Source organism: Tachyglossus aculeatus, chromosome 5 (assembly GCF_015852505.1).
Source record: "Tachyglossus aculeatus isolate mTacAcu1 chromosome 5, mTacAcu1.pri, whole genome shotgun sequence".
Taxonomy (NCBI): Eukaryota; Metazoa; Chordata; class Mammalia; order Monotremata; family Tachyglossidae; genus Tachyglossus; species Tachyglossus aculeatus.
In genome coordinates, this window is record NC_052070.1 from 18,811,259 (window position 1) to 18,832,255 (window position 20,997).

The 20,997-nt window shown below is 46.0% G+C and overlaps 1 protein-coding gene across 1 annotated transcript in view; it reads left to right on the forward strand.

The window, feature by feature from the left end:
• The first annotated feature begins 8,944 nt into the window (after positions 1-8,944).
• RALBP1 (ralA binding protein 1) overlaps positions 8,945-20,997 on the forward strand; it is a 68,342-nt gene continuing 56,289 nt past the window's right edge. Inside the window, exon 1 of the mRNA XM_038746381.1 lies at positions 8,945-9,088. The gene's annotated coding sequence lies outside the window, so the exon portion shown is untranslated. The remainder of the gene's footprint in view (positions 9,089-20,997) is intronic.

Below are 20,997 nucleotides of genomic sequence, written 5' to 3' on the forward strand. Positions count from 1 at the left end.
ATATGTTGCTAACTTGTACTTCCCAAGCGCTTAGTACAGTGCTCTGCACACAGTAAGCGCTCAATAAATATGATTGATTGATTGATTGATATAAGCTAATCAGGTTGGACCCAATCCATGTCCCACATGAGGCTCACAATCCCATTTTACAGATGAGGTAACTGAGGCGCATAGAAACAGCGTGGCTTAGAGGCAAGAGCCCGGGCTTGGGAGTCAGAGGTTGTGGGTTCTAATCCCGGCTCCACCACTTATCAGCTATGTGACCTTGGGCAAGCCACTTAACTTCTCTGTGCCTCAGTTACCTCATCTGTAAAATGGGGATTAAGACGGTGAGCCCCACGAGGGACAACCTGATTACCTCCCCTCCCCACAGCACTTGTATATATATTTGTACAGATTTATTACTCTATTTTACTTGTACATATTTACTATTCTATTTATTTTGTTAATGATGTGCATATAGCTTTAATTCTATTTGTTCTGACGATTTTGACACCTGTCTACATGTTTTGTTTTGTTGTCTGTCTTCCCCTTCTAGACTGTGAGCCTGTTCTTGGGTAGGGACTGTCTCTATATGTTGCCGACTTGTACTTCCCAAGCGCTTAGTACAGTGCTCTGCACACAGTAAGCGCTCAATAAATACGATTGAATGAATGAATGAATTACCTTGTATCTACCCCAGTGCTTATAGCAGTGCTTGGCACATAGTAAGCGCTTAACAAATGCCATCATTATTATTATTATAATTATAAAGTGACTTACCCAGGGTCACACAACAGAGCCGGGATAAGAACCCAAGTCCTTCTGACTCCTAGGCCTGTGCTCTATCCACTAGGCCACCATGATACTGTGGATCCCCCCTCTCACTCCCTATTTTTCTGTGGCTTCATTGACACTGTTCTCACCTGGTTCTCTTTCTGCCTGCTCCTTCTCAGTCTCTTTCACAGGCTCCTCTCCTGCCTCCCACCCTGTCGCTGTGGGTGTCCTTCATGGCTCAGCCCTGGATCCCCTTCTATTCTCCCTCTACACCCACTCCCTTAGAGAACTCATTCACTCTCACAACTTCAACTACCATCTCAATGCAGAGAATTCCCAAATCTACCTCTCCAGCTCTGACCTCTCTCCTTCTCTGCAGTTTCTCATTTCCTCCCGCCTTCAGGACATCTCTGTTCGGATGTTCCACTGACACCTCAAGTTCAACATATCCAAAACAGAGCTCCTCATCTTCCCACCCAAACCTTGTCATCCCCCTGACTTTCTTATCACTGTAGACAACAAGCCCGTAACGTTGCTTGGCATTATCCTCAGCTCATCTCTTTCATTCAACCCACACATTCTGTCGTGAACTCTTGTCAGTTCTACTGTCACAAAATCTCTAGAGTCTCCCCTTTCCTTTCTCCTTTCCCTCCAAACTGCTACCATACTGATCCAAGCACTTAACCTATCCCGCCTTGACGACTGCATCTGCCTTTTCTTTCATTCATTCAATTGTATTTATTGAACGCTTACTGTGTGCAGCCTCCTTTCTCTCCCTACTCCAGTCCATACTTCTCTCTGTTATCTGGATAATTTTTCAGAAAAAAAGTTCAGTCCAAGTCTCCCCACTCCTCAAAATCCTCCACCTGTTGCCCATCCACCTCTACATCAGAGAGATTCCTTACCATCAGCTTTAAATCACTCATTCAGCTCTTTCCCTCCTACCTGAACTCACTGCTCTCCTACTATATCCCAATCTACACATTTCAATTCTCTACTATCAACCTACTCTCTGTACCTCAATCTCATCTATCCCCCTGCCAGCCCCTTGCCCACATCCTCCCTCCGGTTTGGAACTCCCTCCCACTTCATATCTTTTCAAAGAAGCAGCAGCATGGCCAACTGGATAGAGTAGAGGCTTGGGAATCAGAAGGACCTAGGTCTAATCCCAGCTCTGCCACTTGTCTGCTCTGTGATCTTGGGCAAATTCATTCAATCGTATTTATTGAGTGCTTACTGTATGCAGAACACTGTACTAAGAACTTGGAAAGTACAAGTCGGCAACATATAGAGACGGTCCCTACCCAACAACGGGCTCACAATATAAAAGGGAGAGACAGACAACAAAACATGTAGACAGGTGTCAAAATCGTCAGAACAAATAGAATTATAGGTATATGCACATCACACTGCTGCTCATGTGGTCTGTTCATAGGCCAACTGGATGGGGAGAGGCTCTCCTCCTTCTGGGTTGGCTGGATGGTTGAGTCAATTGTTGTGGCTTTTGGTGGTGTTTCTTCTCTTGGCTTGGTGGGATGTCACTTCAATTCTCTGGGCTTCAGTTACCTCATCTGTAAAATGGGGATTGAGACTGTGAGCCCTATGGGGAACAAGGACTGTGTCCAACCTGATTATCTTGTACCTATCCCCGCACTTGGAACGGTGCCTAACACATAGTAAGCACCTAACAATTACCACAATTATTATTATCCGACAGTAAACCACTCTTTCCATTTAAAGGGCCCTCATAAAGTCATGTCTCCTCGTTTCCTCTGCCCTTTGTGTCACCTGTGCAATTGATTGTGTACCCCTTAAGCACTTTGATACTCACTCCAGCACATATCCTTATATGCTACTATTTCCCTTAACTGTAATTTATTTTAATGTCTCTCTCCCCCATAGACTATAAACTCCTTGTGGGCAGGGTCTGTGGGAAGCAGCATGGATTTGGGAGTCAGAGGACTTGGATTCTAATCCCGGTTCCACCACTTGCCTGCTGTGTGACCTTAGGCAAGTCCCTTAACTTCCCTCATCTGTAAAATGGGGATTCAGTACCTCCTCTCCCTTTTACTTAGGCTGTGAGCCCTGCTTAGAACAGTGCTTGACACATATTAAGCACTTAGCAATTGTTATCACAATGCTCTGCACACAGCAAGCGCTCAATAAATACGATTGATGATGATGATGAGGATCATTATTATTACCTTGTCTACCAACTCTTTGCTAGTCCCCCGAGTCTAAATTAGTTTCTGCCCCAAACTGTAAGTCTAGGGGCTACCAAGGCTCTTTACCCAGGTTGTTTACCCCTTAAGTACTTTTATACTCACTCCAGCCCCAAGGCATTTATGTATAAATCCTTATACGCTACTATGTGAGCCCGTTGTGGGCAGGGATTGTCTCTCTATTGCCTTATTGTACTTCCCAAATGCTTAGTAATAATAATAATGGCATTTGTTAAGCGCTTACTATGTGCAAACCACTGTTCTAAGTGCTGGAACAGTGCTCTGCACACAGTAAGCACTCATTAAATACGATTGAATGAATGAATGAATTTGCCCTAACTGTAATATATTTTAATGTCGGTCTCCCCCTGTAGACTATAAACTTCTTGTAGGCAGGATTGTGGGAAGCAGCATGGCCTCGTGGAAAGAGGACAGGCTTGGGAGTCAGAAGGATTTAGGTTCTATTCCTGGCTCTTCCACTTGTCTGCTGTGTGACCTTGGGCAAAGCACTACACTTCTCTGTGCTCCAGTTACCTCACCTGTCAAATGGGGATGAAGACCGTGAGCCGCATATGGGACGTGGACTGTGTCCAACCTGATTCTACCCCAATGCTTAGTACAGTGCCTAGCACGTAGTAAGAGCTTAACAAATATCATAAAAAACAAAATAGAAAAAGTTGCAGTAGTGCAGAACTACATGGTAGTTCACAGATTATACTTTGGCTATATCTGCTATATTCCCTTGTGGGGTTACGACAAACCATATACTCATCATCATCATCATCATCATCAATCGTATTTATTGAGCGCTTACTGTGTGCAGAGCACTGTACTAAGCGCTTGGGAAGTACAAGTTGGCAACATATAGAGACAGTCCCTACCCAACAGTGGGCTCACAGTCTAAAAGGGGGAGACAGAGAACAAAACCAAACATACTAACAAAATAAAATAAATAGAATAGATATGTACAAGTAAAATAAATAGAGTAATAAATATGTACAAACATATACATATATACAGGTGCTGTGGGGAAGGGAAGGAGGTAAGATGGGGGGATGGAGATGGGGACAAGGGGGAGAGGAAGGAAGGGGCTCAGTCTGGGAAGGCCTCCTGGAGGAGGTGAGCTCTCAGTAGGGCCTTGAAGGGAGGAAGAGAGCTAGCATATACTCATTCCTTAAGAATTCAAAAAGACTTAAGAACACAAAGAGAACAGTTGAAGGGAGCGCCTTACAAATGGTCGTTTATCCAGAAACTTAATTTAGTCCTTTTTGTAGTCCATTTCGAACACCATGCCCTCATGGTAAGAGTTTACAATTTGAAATCAGTGGGCTATGTAAAAGAAGTCCCTCGCCCAAAAGGCTAGCATTCTAAATTACAGGAAACATGGCTTAGTCACCCACCCTCTTTGCACCACAATTACTATGGAAAACGGATCAGCTGAGTGCCAGATAAAAGTCATATCCCTGCCTAACGGAAAACATCTGCCTTAATTTTTGCACTGAAAAAACTTTGAAATACTTGATCTGCCAAAGACCTTTCTTTTCCAACTCCTGATAAAGAATGAATATGACTAATTCATCGAGCACCTGGGACAGAGTCTATTTGTCCATGCTGAAGCCCTTTTCTCCTTAATTTATCAGCCTCTCTTCTGGGCTGTGGAGAGGTGTCTCTGCTGCATCAGTTTTACCATTCACCTGTGCTTGTTCACACAGATCTGTCAGGGATGAACTACTCTGAAGAACCCAGTCTTGCTTTTGTAATGATAATAATAATAATAATAATAATAATAATAATAATAATAATGATGGCATTATCTCCCCCTCCCCCTCGTCCCCCTCTCCATCCCACCATCTTACCTCCTTCCCTTCCCCACAGCACCTGTATATATGTATATATGGTTGTACATATTTATTACTCTATTTATTTATTTATTTATTTATTTATTTATTTATTTTACTTGTACATTTCTATCCTATTTATTTTATTTTGTTGGTATGTTTGGTTCTGTTCTCTGTCTCCCCCTTTTAGACTGTGAGCCCACTGTTGGGTAGGGACTGTCTCTATGTGTTGCCAATCTGTACTTCCCAAGCGCTTAGTACAGTGCTCTGCACATAGTAAGTGCTCAATAAATACGATTGATTGATTGATTTATTAAGCACTTACTATGTGCAACCACTGTCCTAAGCGCTGGGGAGGTTACAAGGTGATCAGGTTGTCCCACGGGGGGCTCACAGTCTTAATCCCCATTTTACAGATGAGGTAACTGAGGCACAGAGAAGTTCAGTGACTTGCCCAAAGTCACACAGCTGACAATTGGCGGAGCCAGGATTTGAACCCATGACCTCTGGCTCCAAAACCCGTGCTCTTTCCACTGAGCCACACTGCTTCTCTGTAGCCACGCTGCTTCTTGTAGCACTGAGGCAGGGCAGCAGGGCCTAATGGAAAGAACTTGGAAATCAGGACACAAATCGTCTGTCTTGCCGACTACCTCTCACCCAAATCCTGCCTCTTCGTAGCCTTCCCTCTTCATAGCCGACTTCACTCTCCCCACCTTCAAAGCCTTATTAAAGGCCCACCTCCCCTAAGAGGCCTTCCCTGACTAGGCCATCATTTCCTCTTTTCCCACTCCCTCCTGGGTTGCCCTTGCACTTTTGGGTTTACACCTCCCTCAACCCCACAGAACATATGTATATATCCATAATTTATTTATATTAATTGTCTGTCTCCCCCTTTAGACTGTAAACTTATTGTGTTCAGGGAACATGTCTAACAACTCTGTCATATTGTACTCTCCCAAATGCTTAGTACAGTGCTCTGCAAGCAGTAAGCACTCACTAAATACAATTGATTGATCGATTGATCTCGATCGATCGAGACCTAAGTCTTATCCCTAGTTTTACCACTAGCCTGTTGTTTGACCTAAGGCGTGTCGATCGACTGATCTCGATTAATCGATCAATCGAGACCTAAGCCTTATCCCTAGTTTTACCACTAGCCTGTTGTTTGACCTAAGGCGTGTCATTTAACTCCTCTGAGCCTTAGTTTCCTTATCCTCTAGACTTTAAGCTCGTTGTGGGCAGGAAGTGTGTCTGTTTATTGTCTGTATTGTACTCTCCCCAGTGCTCAGTACAGTGCCCTGCACACAGTCAGTGCTCAATAGTCTTGACTGACTTACCCCTTAACTGAGATAACTGCTCTTGTTTCCTCTTAGGTTGTGAGCATTTTGTGTGTCAGGGACTGTGACTGATCTAATTGTGACTGATTGTGACTAATTGTGACTGATCTCTCCCCCTCATCCCCCTCTCCATCCCCCCATCTTACCTCCTTCCCTTCCCCACAGCACCTGTATATATGTTTGTACATATTTAGTACTCTAGTTATTTATTTATTTATTTAACTTGTACATATCTATTCTATTTATTTTATTTTGTTAGTATGTTTGGTTTTGTTCTCTGTCTCCCTCTTTTAGACTGTGAGCCCACTGTTGGGTAGGGACTGTCTCTATATGTTGCCAATTTGTACTTCCCAAGCGCTTAGTAGTGCTCTGCACATAGTAAGTGCTCAATAAATACGATTGATGATGATGATCTAATTACTTTGTATCTTCCCCAGTGCCTCTTCTTCCTATGGGTGTCCCTCAAGGTTCTGTTCTTAATTACCTTTTTTTTTAATGATATTTGTTAAGTACCTACTATGTGCCAGGCACCTTACTAAGTACTGGGTTAGATACAAGTTAATCAGATTGGACACAGCCCATGTCCCACCTGGGGCTCACCATCTTAACCCCCATTTTACAGATGATGTAACTGAGGGACAGAGAAGGTAAGTGACTTGCCCAAAGTCACCCAGCAGTGGTGCTTAGTACGGTATTTGGCACGTAGTGCTTAATAAATATCATTTTAAAAAAAGAGGCAGAGAAGGAATTATAAACCAGGTCCTCTGTCTCCCAGAACCATCCTCTTTCCACTAAGCCATGCTATTTCTCTTGGCACTTAACATTCATTCTCTTGGGGAGGTGAACAAATCCCGTGGCTTTATCTATCATCATCATCATCATCATCAATCGTATTTATTGAGCGCTTACTATGTGCAGAGCACTGTACTAAGCGCTTGGGAAGTACAAATTGGCAACATATTATCATATTAACCTATATGCCAACCTATTCGCAGTATAGTACTTTGATCTCAGGTATCTCTCTGACAACCCGACCTCCTGTCCACATAATAATAATAATAATGATGGTATTTGTTAAGCACTTACTATGTGCTGAGCACTGCTCTAAATGCTCTAAATGTTAGTAGATAACATTTTATCTACTTCCTCTATGTAGATGACTCCTAAATCTATTCCCCTAGCCCAACCCACTCACCTTCTCTGCAGTCTCACATTTCCTCTGGCCTCCAGGACATTGACACATGAATAATAATAATAATAATGATGGTATTTGTTAAGTGCTTACTATGTGCAAAGCACTGTTCTAAGCATTGGGGAGGTTACAAGGTGATCAGGTTGTCCCTGGGGGGCTCACAGTTTTAATCCCCATTTTACAGATGAGGTAACTGAGGCACAGAGAAGTTAAGTGGCTTGCCCAAAGTCACACAGCTGACAGTTGGCAGAGCCGGGATTTGAACCCATGACCTCTGACTTCAAAGCCCGTGCTCTTTCCACTGAGCCACGCTGCTTCTCTAAGTCCCACTGGCATTTAAACTCAATATATCAATCAACCAATCAGTTGTATTGGTTAGAGAAGCAGCGTGGCTTAGTGGGAAGAGCCCGGGCTTAGGACTCAGAGGTCACGGGTTCTAATCCCGCCTCTGCCACTTGTCAGCTGTGTGACTTTGGGCAAGTCACTTCACTTCTCTGGGCCTCAATTCCCTCACGTGTCAAATGGGGATGAAGACTGTGAGCTCCACGTGGGACAACCTGATTACCTTGTATCTACCTCAGTGCGTAGAACTGTGCTTGGCACATAGTAAGTGCTTAACAAAAACCATCATTATTATAATTGTTATTATTACTATTGAGTGCTTACTGTGAGGGTGGGGAGAGGAATGGTCTGACAGATATGAAGGGGGTTCCAGGCCAGGGGCAGGATTCAGCATTTAGAGCAATGCTCTGCACATAGTAAGTGCTTAACAAATACCATCATTATTATTATTATTATGTGGACAAGAGGTTGGGTTATCAGAGAGATACCTGAGATCAAAGTACTATACTGCGAATAGGTTGGCATTAGAGGAATGATGTGTGTGGGCTGGGTTGTGATTAGAGAAGCACTGTTGTAAGCACTGGAGGGGATACAAGGTGATCACCTACTGAGAGCCCACCTCCTCCAGGAGGCCTTCCCAGACTGAGCCCCCTCCTTCCTCTCCCCCTCCTCCCCCTCGCCTTACCTCCTTCCCCTCCCCACAGCACCTGTATAGGTGTACATATGTTTGTACATATTTATTACTCTATTTTATTTGTACATATTTATTCTATTTGTTTTGTTAATATGTTTTGTCTCCTTGTCTGTCTCCCCCTTCTAGACTGTGAGCCCGCTGTTGGGTAGGGACTGTCTCTCTATGTTGCCAATTTGTACTGCCCAAGCGCATAGTAAGCGCTCAATAAATATGATTGATTGATTGATGGATTATTCCTCTCCCTTCCAGAGGCACACAATACGCAGGCGCGGGAGAGGCGCTCTTTGCCCCGCCCCTCCCCGTCTGCGGGCACGGGGCATTCTGGGGGTTGTAGTCCGCCGCCGCGGCAGCGCCGGAAGCTCGAGCCTCTTGAAAACTACGCCTCCCGGCGTGCCTCGCGCCTCATTGAGGGAAGCCGGTGGCAGCGGGCGCGAGGGGGGGGAGTGCGCATGCGCGCCGAGGGGCCCGCCGTAAACAGGAGGCGTGAGGCGGGCAGGGCGGGGCAGCGGCGCGCGGGAGGTTGGCGTGACGGCGGCTCCCGTCATCCTCTGCGCCGGCGTCGTCTCTTCGCCGCCTGACAGGACGGGCGGAGGAGGAGGAGGAGGCGGCCTGAGGGCAGGGGGGCTCGCGCGCTCTCCCTCAGCCGCCTCAGGCTAGTCGACCACCACCACCACCACCACGACGACGAGGAGGAGGAGGAGGAAGAGGTGAGCCTTCCCCAGCGCTTAGTCCAGTGCTCCGCGCACAGTGAGCGCTCAATAAATAGGAATGAAGGAATCATCATCATTGTAACCTCCTCAGCGTGAGGAGGAGGAAGAGGTGAGCCTTCCCCAGTGCTTAGTCCAGTGCTTTGCACCCAGTGAGCGCTCAATAAATAGGAATGAAGGAATCATCATCATTGTAACCTCCTCAGCGCGAGGAGGAGGAGGAGGAAGAGGTGAGCCTTCCCCAGCGCGTAGTCCAGTGCCCTGCACACAGTGAGCGCCCAATAAATAGGAATGAAGGAATCATCATCATTGTAACCTCCTCAGCGCGAGGAGGAGGAAGAGGTGAGCCTTCCCCAGCGCTTAGTCCAGTGCTTTGCACCCAGTGAGCGCTCAATAAATAGGAATGAAGGAATCATCATCATTGTAACCTCCTCAGCGCGAGGAGGAGGAGGAGGAAGAGGTGAGCCTTCCCCAGCGCTTCGTCCAGTGCTCTGCACCCAGTGAGCGCTCAATAAATAGGAATGAAGGAATCATCATCATTGTAACCTCCTCAGCGCGAGGAGGAGGAAGAGGTGAGCCTTCCCCAGCGCTTAGTCCAGTGCTCTGCGCACAGTGAGCGCTCAGTAAATAGGAATGAAGGAATCATCATCATTGTAACCTCCTCAGCGCGAGGAGGAGGAGGAGGAAGAGGTGAGCCTTCCCCAGCGCGTAGTCCAGTGCTCTGCGCACAGTGAGCGCTCAATAAATAGGAATGAAGGAATCATCATCATTGTAACCTCCTCACCGCGAGGAGGAGGAGGAAGAGGTGAGCCTTCCCCAGCGCTTAGTCAAGTGCTCTGTGCACAGTGAGCGCTCAGTAAATAGGAATGAAGGAATCATCATCATTGTAACCTCCTCAGCGCAAGGAGGAGGAAGAGGTGAGCCTTCCCCAGCGCTTAGTCCAGTGCTCTGCGCACAGTGAGCGCTCAATAAATAGGAATGAAGGAATCATCATCATTGTAACCTCCTCAGCATGAGGAGGAGGAGGAGGAAGAGGTGAGCCTTCCCCAGCGCTTAGTCCAGTGCCCTGCACACAGTGAGCGCCCAATAAATAGGAATGAAGGAATCATCATCATTGTAACCTCCTCAGCGCGAGGAGGAGGAAGAGGTGAGCCTTCCCCAGCACTTAGTCCAGTGCTCTGCGCATAGTGAGCGCTCAATAAATAGGAATGAAGGAATCATCATCATTGTAACCTCCTCAGCGCGAGGAGGAGGAGGAAGAGGTGAGCCTTCCCCAGCGCTTAGTCCAGTGCTCCGCACACAGTGAGCGCTCAATAAATAGGAATGAAGGAATCATCATCATTGTAACCTCCTCAGCGCGAGGAGGAGGAAGAGGTGAGCCTTCCCCAGCACTTAGTCCAGTGCTCTGCGCATAGTGAGCGCTCAATAAATAGGAATGAAGGAATCATCATCATTGTAACCTCCTCAGCGTGAGGAGGAGGAGGAAGAGGTGAGCCTTCCCCAGCGCTTAGTCCAGTGCTCCGCACACAGTGAGCGCTCAATAAATAGGAATGAAGGAATCATCATCATTGTAACCTCCTCAGCGCGAGGAGGAGGAAGAGGTGAGCCTTCCCCAGCGCTTAGTCCAGTGCTCTGCGCACAGTGAGCACTCAATAAATAGGAATGAAGGAATCATCATCATTGTAACCTCCTCAGCGCGAGGAGGAGGAAGAGGTGAGCCTTCCCCAGCGCTTAGTCCAGTGCTCCGCACACAGTGAGCGCTCAATAAATAGGAATGAAGGAATCATCATCATTGTAACCTCCTCAGCGCGAGGAGGAGGAAGAGGTGAGCCTTCCCCAGCGCTTAGTCCAGTGCTCTGCACACGGTGAGCGCTCAATAAATAGGAATGAAGGAATCATCATCATTGTAACCTCCTCAGCGCGAGGAGGAGGAAGAGGTGAGCCTTCCTCAGCGCTTAGTCCAGTGCTCTGCACACAGTGAGCGCTCAGTAAATAGGAATGAAGGAATCATCATCATTGTAACCTCCTCAGCGCGAGGAGGAGGAAGAGGTGAGCCTTCCCCAGCGCTTAGTCCAGTGCTCTGCACACGGTGAGCGCTCAATAAATAGGAATGAAGGAATCATCATCATTGTAACCTCCTCAGCGCGAGGAGGAGGAAGAGGTGAGCCTTCCCCAGCGCTTAGTCCAGTGCTCTGCGCACAGTGAGCGCTCAATAAATAGGAATGAAGGAATCATCATCACTGTAACCTCCCCAGTGCTTAGAACAGTGCTTGGCACATAGTAAGCGCCTAATAAATGCCATCATTGTAACCTCCAGGAGGCCTTCCCAGACTGAGCCCCCTCCTGTTCATAATAATAATAATAACGAGGATGGCATTTGTTAAGCGCTTACTATGTGCAAAGCAATGTTCTAAGCGCTGGGGGGGGGGATACAGTGGGATCAAGTTGTCCCACGTGGGGCCCACAGTCTTAATCCCCATTTTTACAGATGAGGGAACTGAAGAAGTTAAGTGACTTGCCCAAGGTCACACAGCAGAGTTGTGGTGGAGCCGGGATTCGAACCCGTGACCTCTGACTCCAAAGCCCGGGCTCTTTCCACTGAGCCACGCTCCCCATCCTCCCCGCCTTACCTCCTTCCACTCCCCGCAGCACCTGTATATATGTTTGTACGTATTTATTATTCTATTTTATTTGTACATAGTCTATGTATTTTATTTTGTTAATATGTTTTGTTTTGTCGTCTGTCTCCCCCTTCCAGACTGTGAGCCCACTGTTGGGTAGGGACCGTCTCTATATATTGCCAACTTGTACTTCCCCAAGCGCTTAGTCCAGTGCTCTGCACACAGTGAGCGCCCAAAAAATACGCTTGAAGGAATGAAGGAATCATCATCATTGTAACCCCCCTAGCGCTTAGAACAGTACTTGGCACATAGTAAGCGCCTAATAAATGCCATCATGATTGTAACCTCCAGGAGGCCTTCCCAGACTGAGCCCCCTCCTCCCCATAATAATAATAACGAGGATGGCATTTGTTAAGCGCTTACTATGTGCAAAGCACTGTTCTAAGCGCTGGGGGGGATGCAGTGGGATCAAGTTGTCCCACGTGGGGCTCACAGTCTTAATCCCCATTTTTACAGATGAGGGAACTGATGAAGTTAAGTGACTTGCCCAAGGTCACACAGCAGACTTGTGGTGGAGCCGGGATTCGAACCCGTGACCTCTGACTCCAAAGCCCCGGCTCTTTCCACTGAGCCATGCTCCCCATCCCCCCCACGCCTTACCTCCTTCCCCTCCCCGCAGCACCTGTATATATGTTTGTACGTATTTATTACTCTATTTGTACATATTCTATGTATTTTATTTTGTTAATATGTTTTGCCGTCTGTCTCCCCCTTCTAGACTGTGAGCCCACTGTTGGGTAGGGACCGTCTCTAGATGTTGCCAACTTGTACTTCCCAAGTGCTTAGTACAGTGCTCTGCACATAGTAAGCGCTCAATAAATATGATTGAAGGAATGAATGAATCATCATCATTGCAACCACCCCCAGTGCTTAGAACAGTGCTTTGCACATAGTAAGCGCTTAATAAATGCCATCATCATTGTAACCTCCAGGAGGCCTTCCCAGACTGAGCCCCCTCCTCCCCCTCCCCATCCCCCCCCCCGCGTTACCTCCTTCCCCTCCCCGCAGCACCTGTATATATGTATATATGCTTGTACATATTTATTACTCTATTTTTTTTTATTTGTACATATTCTATTTAGTTTATTTTGTTAATATGTTTTGTTGTCTGTCTCCCCCTTCTAGACTGTGAGCCCACTGTTGGGTAGGGACCGTCTCTATATGTTGCCAACTTGGACTTCCCAAGCGCTTAGTCCAGTGCTCTGCACACAGTGAGAGCTCAATAAATACGATTGAAGGACTGAAGGGATCATCATCATTGTAACCCTCCCAGCGCTTAGAACAGTGCTTTGCACATAGTAAGCGCTTAACAAATGCCATCATCATCACCGTAACCTCCCCAGCGTAACCTCCAGGAGGCCTTCCCAGACTGAGCCCCCTCCTCCCCCTCCCCATAATAATAATAATGGCATTTGTTAAGCGCTTACTATGTGCAAAACACTGTTCTAAGCACTGGGGGGGATACAGTGTGATCAAATTGTCCCACGTGGGGCTCACAGACTGAATCCCCATTTTTACAGATGAGGTAACTGAGGCTCAGGGAAGTTAAGTGACTTGCCCAAGGTCATACAGCAGACTTGTGGTGGAGCCGGGATTCGAACCCATGACCTCTGACTCCAAAGCCCGTACTCTTTCTAATGAGCCATGCTACCCATACCCCCCGCCTTACCTCCTTCCCCTCCCGCAGCACCTGTATATATGTATATATGTTTGTACGTATTTGTTACTCTATTTTATTTGTACGTATTCTATTTATTTTATTTTGTTAATATGTTTTGTCGTCTGTCTCCGCCTTCTAGGCTGTGAGCCCACTGTTGGGTAGGGACCGTCTCTATATGTTGTCAACTTGTACTTCCCAAGCGCTTAGTCCAGTGCTTTGCACATAGTGAGCGCTCAATAAATACGATTGAAGGAATGAAGGAATCATCATCATTGTAACCCCCCCAGCGCTTAGAACAGTGCTTTGCACGTAGTAAGCGCTTAACAAATGCCATCATCATCATCATCATTATTGTAACCTCCCTACCCAACAGCGGGCTCATAATGATGGCATTTGTTAAGCGCTTACTATGTGCAAAGCACTGTTCGAAGCGCTGGAAAGGATACAAGGTGATCAGGTTGTCCCACGGGGGGCTCACAGTCTTCATCCCCATTTTACAGATGAGGGAACTGAGGCCCGGAGAAGTGAAGTGACCTGCCCAAAGTCACACAGCTGACAATTGGCGGAGCTGGAGTTTGAACCCATGACCTCTGACTCCAAAGCCCGTGCTCTTTCCACTGAGGCATGATTTACTAAGCGCTTACTATGTGCAAAGCACTGTTCTAAGCACTGGAAAGGATACAAGGTGATCAGGTTGTCCCACGGGGGGCTCACAGTCTTCCTCCCCATTTTATAGATGAGGGAACTGAGGCCCGGAGAAGTGAAGTGACCTGCCCAAAGTCACACAGCTGACAATTGGCGGAGCCAGGATTTGAACCCATGACCTCCCCAGCCAAGCTAGCTCTCTTCCTCCGTTCAAGGCCCTGCTGAGAGCTCACCTCCTCCAGGAGGCCTTCCCAGACTGAGCCCCTTCCTTCCTCTCCCCCTCGTCCCCCCCTCCATCCCCCCATCTTACCTCCTTCCCTTCCCTACAGCACCTGTATATATGTATATATGGTTGTACATATTTATTACCCTATTTATTTATTTATTTATTTTACATGTACATTTCTATCCTATTTATTTTATTTTGTTGGTATGTTTGGTTCTGTTCTCTGTCTCCCCCTTTTAGACTGTGAGCCCACTGTTGGGTAGGGACTGTCTCTATGTGTTGCCAATTTGTACTTCCCAAGCGCTTAGTACAGTGCTCTGCACATAGTAAGCGCTCAATAAATACGATTGATTGATTGATTGACCTCTGACTCCAAAGCCCGTGCTCTTTCCACTGAGCCATGATTTATTAAGAGCTTACTATGTGCAAAGCACTGTTCTAAGTGCTGGAAAGGATACAAGGTGATCAGGTTGTCCCACGGGGGGCTCACAGTCTTCATCCCCATTTTACATATGAGAGAACTGAGGCCCAGAGAAGTGAAGTGACCTGCCCAGTCACACAGCTGACAGTTGGTGGAGCAGGGATTTGAACCCATGACCTCTGACTCCAAAGCCCATGCTCTTTCCACTGAGCCACGCTGCTTCTCTGTATTTGTTAAGCGCTTACTATGTGCCAAGCACTGTCCTAAGCGCTGGGGAGGATCCAGGGTGATCAGGTTGTCCCGCATGGGGCTCACTGTCTTGGTCCCCCTTTTACAGATGAGGGAACTGAGGCACGAAGTGAAGTAATAATAACAGTAGTGATGCAGCGTGGCTCGGTGGGAAGAGCCCGGGCTTTGGAGTCAGAGGTCATGGGTTCAAATCCCGGCTCTGCCAATTGTCAGCTGTGTGACTTTGGGCGAGTCACTTCACTTCTCCGGGCCTCAGTTATCTCATCTGTAAAATGGGGATGAAGACTGTGAGCCCCCCGTGGGACAACCTGATCACCTTGGATCCCCCTCTGGCTCTTAGAACAGTGCTTTGCACATAGTAAGCACTTAATAAATGCCATTATTATTTATTTTATTATTATTCGTCACCCTTTTACAGATGAGGGAACTGAGGCACAGAGAAGTGAAGTAATAACAACAATAATGATAGTATTTGTTAAGCGCTTACTGTGTGCCAAGCACTGTTCTCAGCACTGGGGAGGATACAAGGTGATCAGGTTGTCCCACATGGGGCTCACTGTCTTCATCCCCATTTTGCAGGTGAGGTCATTGAGGCCCAGAGAAGTGGAGTTGCCCAGAATCACCCAGCGGACAAGTGGCGGAACCGAGATTAGAACCCATCATAATAATCATGATGGCATTTGTTAAGTGCTTACTATGTGCAAAGCACTGTTCCTAGTGCTGGGGAGGTTACAAGGTGATCAGGTTGTCCCACGGAGAGCTCACAGTCTTCATCCCCCTTTTACAGATGAGGGAACTGAGGCCCAGAGAATGAAGTGACTTGCCCAAAGTCACACAGCTGACGAATGGCGGTGCCGGTATTAGAACTCATGACTTCTGTCTCCCAAGCCCGGGCTCTTTCCACTGAGCCTTGCATCGTGGTATTTGTCAAGTGCCTGCTCTGTACTGAGCCATGGGGTAGAGACAAGGTCATCAGCTCCCAAATGGGGCTCACAGTCCAAGTAGGGAGAACAAGTATTGAAGCCCCATTTTGCAGATGGGGGCACTGAGGCTTAGAGAAGGTAATAATAATGGTAATAATAATAGTGATGGCATTTGCTAAGCGCGTACTATGTGCCAAGCACTATTCTAAGCGCTGGGATATATTCAAGGTAATCAGGTTGTCCCACATGGGGCTCACTGTCTTCATCCCCCTTTTACAGATGAGGTAACTGAGGCACAGAGAAGTCAAGTGTCTTGCCCAAAGTCACAGCTGGCAAGTGGCGTATTGGTATTTAAGTGCTTACTGAGGCCTAGAGAAGGTAGGTGACTTGCCCAGGCTCACCCAGCGGGGAGGTGGCGGAGGCGGGATGTTGTGGGGAGGGAAGGTGTCTGATGTTACATTGTACTTTCCCAAGCGTTTAGTTCAGTGCTTTTCATACAGTAAACGCTCAATAAGTACGGTTGAATGAATGAATGACTCTCATGCCTATGCTCTTTCCACTAGGTCACACCGCTTTTCGTGACTGTCCCCTCCCAGGCCCAGGTTGCCCAGGGGGAGGAAAGCTTCCTTCTTGCCGGAAGGGGGTTCATTCATTTATTCATTCATTCATTCATTCAATCGTATTTATTGAGCGCCTACTGTGTGCAGAGCCCTGTACTAAGGGCTTGGAAAGTACAATTCGGCCACAGATAAAGACAATCCCTACCCAACAATGGGCTCACAAACAGGTAGCTCTTTCCTGTCCACCCTCAGCTCAGAACCTCCTCCCTGCCCGCTTAGACTGCGAGCCCACTGTTGGGTAGGGACTGTCTCTATATGTTGCCAACTTGTACTTCCCAAGCGCTCAGTACAGTGCTCTGCACACAGTAAGCGCTCAATAAATACGATTGATTGATTTGGGGGGCCTTGCCACGCTTCAGCCCCCTACCTCCTCACCCCAGGGGGCAAGGCCACCCCTTCGGGTCTTGGAGCAAGTTTCAGTGCAAGGGAAGAAACCTGCTGCCCGGCAAAGGGCGTTTTAATTGGGTTTTCCAGAAACTATTATGCAAACGGTTTTTTCTGTGTGTGCATAAAGGCATTAAGAAGTTTATCTTGAAAACCATCAAGTGAAGCAGGTATTGTGGAATTACTCATTCTCCACCCCGCCTCACCTTAACCGGAGTGGTTCTGCTTTTCTGGATCTGGGACTCGTCTCCCGTGGATCCTCCTTGCTGGGAGATGGTTCCTCGGATGGCCTGTTTGGGAATAATAATAATAATGATAATAATAATAATAATAATAATAATGGTATTTGTTTAGCACTCACTATGTGCCAAACACCGTTCTAAGCTCCGGACACTGTTCTAAAGGCTGAGGAGCAGTGTGGCTTAGTGGAAAGAGCCTAGGCTTGGGAGTCAGAGGTCGTGGGTTCTAATCCTGGCTCCGCCACTTAGCTGTGTGACTTTGGGCAAGTCACCAGTTCTCTGTGCTCACCTGTAAAATGGGGATTGAGACTTTGAGCCCCACGTGGGACAGCCTGATTGCCTTGTATCTAACCCCGTGCTTAGAACAGCGCTTGGCACATAGTAAGTGCCTACCCAATGCTATTATTATTATTAAATTGGGTAGGGACCATCTCTATATGTTGCCAAATTGTACTCCCAAGCTGCTTAGTACAGTGCTCTGCACACAGTAAGCGCTCAATAAATATTGAATGAATGGAGTGGACTGTAAGAGGCAGGGAGGCTTATTCATCATGACCATCTGAACTCACGTACCATTCATCAACCATCACTGTCTTCAACATTCCTCTTTATGAATTGAAATTCACATTTAGATTTTATTATGAAGGGGCTGTTTAATTTCTGTACCACCTGGAAAGCACCATATTGGATGCTATACTACTAATAATGATTACATTTGTTAGGCCTTATCTGTGTGCTAAGGACTATGCACCGGGTTTGGTACATGATAATCAGATTAGACACAGTCTCTGCCCTACATTAAGGTCCCAGTCTAAGAGGGAGGGAGAACAGGTATTTAATCCCCATTTTACAGATGAGGAAATGGGCTCAGAGAAATTAAGTGACTTATGCAAGTTCACAAGTGCAAACATGTTTTGTTGTCTGTCCCCCCGCTTCTAAACTGTGAGCCTGTTGTTGGTTAGGGACCATCTGTATATGTTGCCAACTTGTACTTCCCAGGCGCTTAGTACAGTGCTCTGTACACAGTAAGCGCTCAATAAATACGATTGAATGAATGAATGAAAGTTCACACAGTAGACAAGATCACAGGACTGGAAGTCATGCGATCTTTCCATTGGGCCACGCTACTTCATCTCTGAAGAAAAAAAAAAACATGGGAAGCAAGCGGGGCCTAGAGGAAAATGCCTGGGAGACAGATGACCTGGGTTCTAATCCCCAATCTGCCACTTACCTGCTGTGTGACCTTGGACAAGTCACTTTGGGCTCTGCTTTCTCTTAATTAGCTTTTGAGGCTCATGTGGGACAGGGACTGGGTCCCACCACATTATCTTGTGTTTACCCCAGTGCTCAGTACAGTGTGTGACACATAGTAAGCACATAACAAATGCTACCACTCTTGTTATTAGTTTGGAGAAGAGGTCAGTAATTGATTGGACATTTGATAATAATAATTATTATGGTATTTGTTCAGTGCTCAGCTATATGCTAGACACTGTACTAAGCACTGGAGAGGAGACAAGCAGATTGGGTTGGACACAGTCCCTGTCCCAAGTGGGGCTCACAGTCTCAACCCCCATTTTACAAATGAGGTAACTGAGGCACAGAGAAGTGGCCATGCAGCAGACAAGTGACGGAGCCGGGATTAGAACCCGTGACCTTCTGGCTCCCAGGCCTGTATGCTATCCACTATGCCATGCTGCTTCTCATCAGAACCGTGGATGTGAAATAAAGTACTAAAGTTACAGGAAAACAAAATTATTTTTTAAAGTTGACTAGCAGATTTGCTGTTTAATACACCGTGCAGTTTCTTGTTAATCAATCAGTCAATCGTATTTATTGAGTGCTTACTGTGTGCAGAGCACTGTACTAAGCGCTTGGGAAGTACAAGTTGGCAACATATAGAGACAGTTCCTACCCAACAGTGGGCTCACAGTCTAGAAGGGGAAACATTTCCTTCAGGTAAACTTTTTCATTGTATAAAATTGAACATATTATAATTGATCAAAATAGCCAGGGATTAGGATTTATTAGCAAAACCATTTCTTTATGTCTGCCAGCTCTGTTGTATATAAAATAAATAAATGATGGTATGTAAGTGCTTACTATGTGCCCAGCACTGTTCTAAGCGCTGGTATAGATACAAGGTAATCAGGTTGTCCCAGGTGGGGCTCACAGTCTTCATCCTCATTTTACAGATGAGGTAACTGAGGCCCAGAGACGTTAAGTGACTTGCCCAAAATCACACAGCAGAGAAGTGGCAGGGTCGGGATTAGAATCCATGGCCTTTGACTCCCAAGCCTGGGCTCTTTCCACTGAGCCACACTTTCTTATGCTGCCTTCCATGCTGTATTGTACTGTCAATCAGTCAATCAATCGTATTTATTGAGCACTTACTGTGTGCAGAGCACTGTACTAAGCACTTGGGAAGTACAAGTTGGCAACATATAGAGATGTTTAGTTTGTTTTGTTGTTTTGTTTATTGTTATATTGTACTCTCCAACATGCTTAGTACAGTGCTGTGCACATGGTAAGTGGGGTTGAAATTAATGGGGTTGAATGAGTTTAGTATCTTGCTGTGTACACTGTAAGGCCTCAAACAATACCACTCATTCAATCGTGTTTATTGAGCGCTTACTGTGTGCAGAGCACTGTAGTAAGCGCTTGGGAAGTACAAGTTGGCAACATATAGAGACGGTCCCTGCCCGACAGCGGGCTCACAGTCTAGAAGGGGGAGACAGACAACAAAACAAGTGGACAGGTGTCAAGTCGTCAGAACAAAAAGAATTAAAGCTCAGTGCACATCATTAACAAAATAAATAGAATAGTAAATATGTACAAGTAAAATTGAGTAATAAATCTGTACAAGCGGGTGCTCTGGGGAGGGGTATTATGGTATACCACTGATTGATTGATTGCTGTATATTTTCCTGAAATTTGCTTGCTTGAGTGAATTCCAGTTAAGATTAAAAAACAACAACAACTTTGTCCTGCCGATCTCATTAGACTGTGAACTCCTGAAATCAAGGAACATGTGTCTTTTCTCTGCTGTACTTTCCCTTAACCTAGGAAGTAGAATAAGTAATGGAAAGGACACATCGGAAGTCAGTGTGTTCCTTCAAAGATGGGCCCTTTCTAAGGTTCCTCTTCCCTAAATTTATTAGCATTCAAACTTCCGTTGCTCAGATAATTTTATGAAATTTGGACTAAGAATGTGCGTTGCCCACCTTCAAGTAGAATCTGCGTTCTAAAATGTGTAAGTGGTGTGATCTTGCTACTGTTTCACACTGATATATACCAGGTTTCTTTACTGCTTTAAATTAGAGTATACATTTCCTGACTTTTTAGTGCTGAGAAATGAAAACCATTTATTGCTTCATTTAAATAGTTGGTGTTCCTAATTTGGCAATTCTTGTGAGACGTTTGGAAGCCATTTTTTCAGCATTTTAGCTCACTGTTTTCTGCCCATAAAAGAAATGCTGATAGGAACATCTGTTAAAGGGAGAACATATGGTAAAGAGTTTAGGCAGTCATGGTGGAAGATTAAGGGATTTCTCTGACACAAAGAGAAAAATGTACATGAAGTTATTCTGAATGCTTCTAGAAATTCCAGAAAGCTCTGTTTGTGCAACAGATAAATCAAGCCTTAGGACTAGTGAAATAGCCATTCTTTTTGAAACAGGTTTCAGTTCATCTTACGCAGTTTTGATAATAAAGCCAAGTTTAATGATACAATTCTACTTTGGCAGTGTAGTATGGTAGAAGTTCTTTTTGCAAGACTTGCTGGGCTTTAAAAGGCTAGTTCCGTGACAAGTTCTACCCTTAGAATTTCTTTTTAGGTGTTGCTATCAAGATTCAAATTGT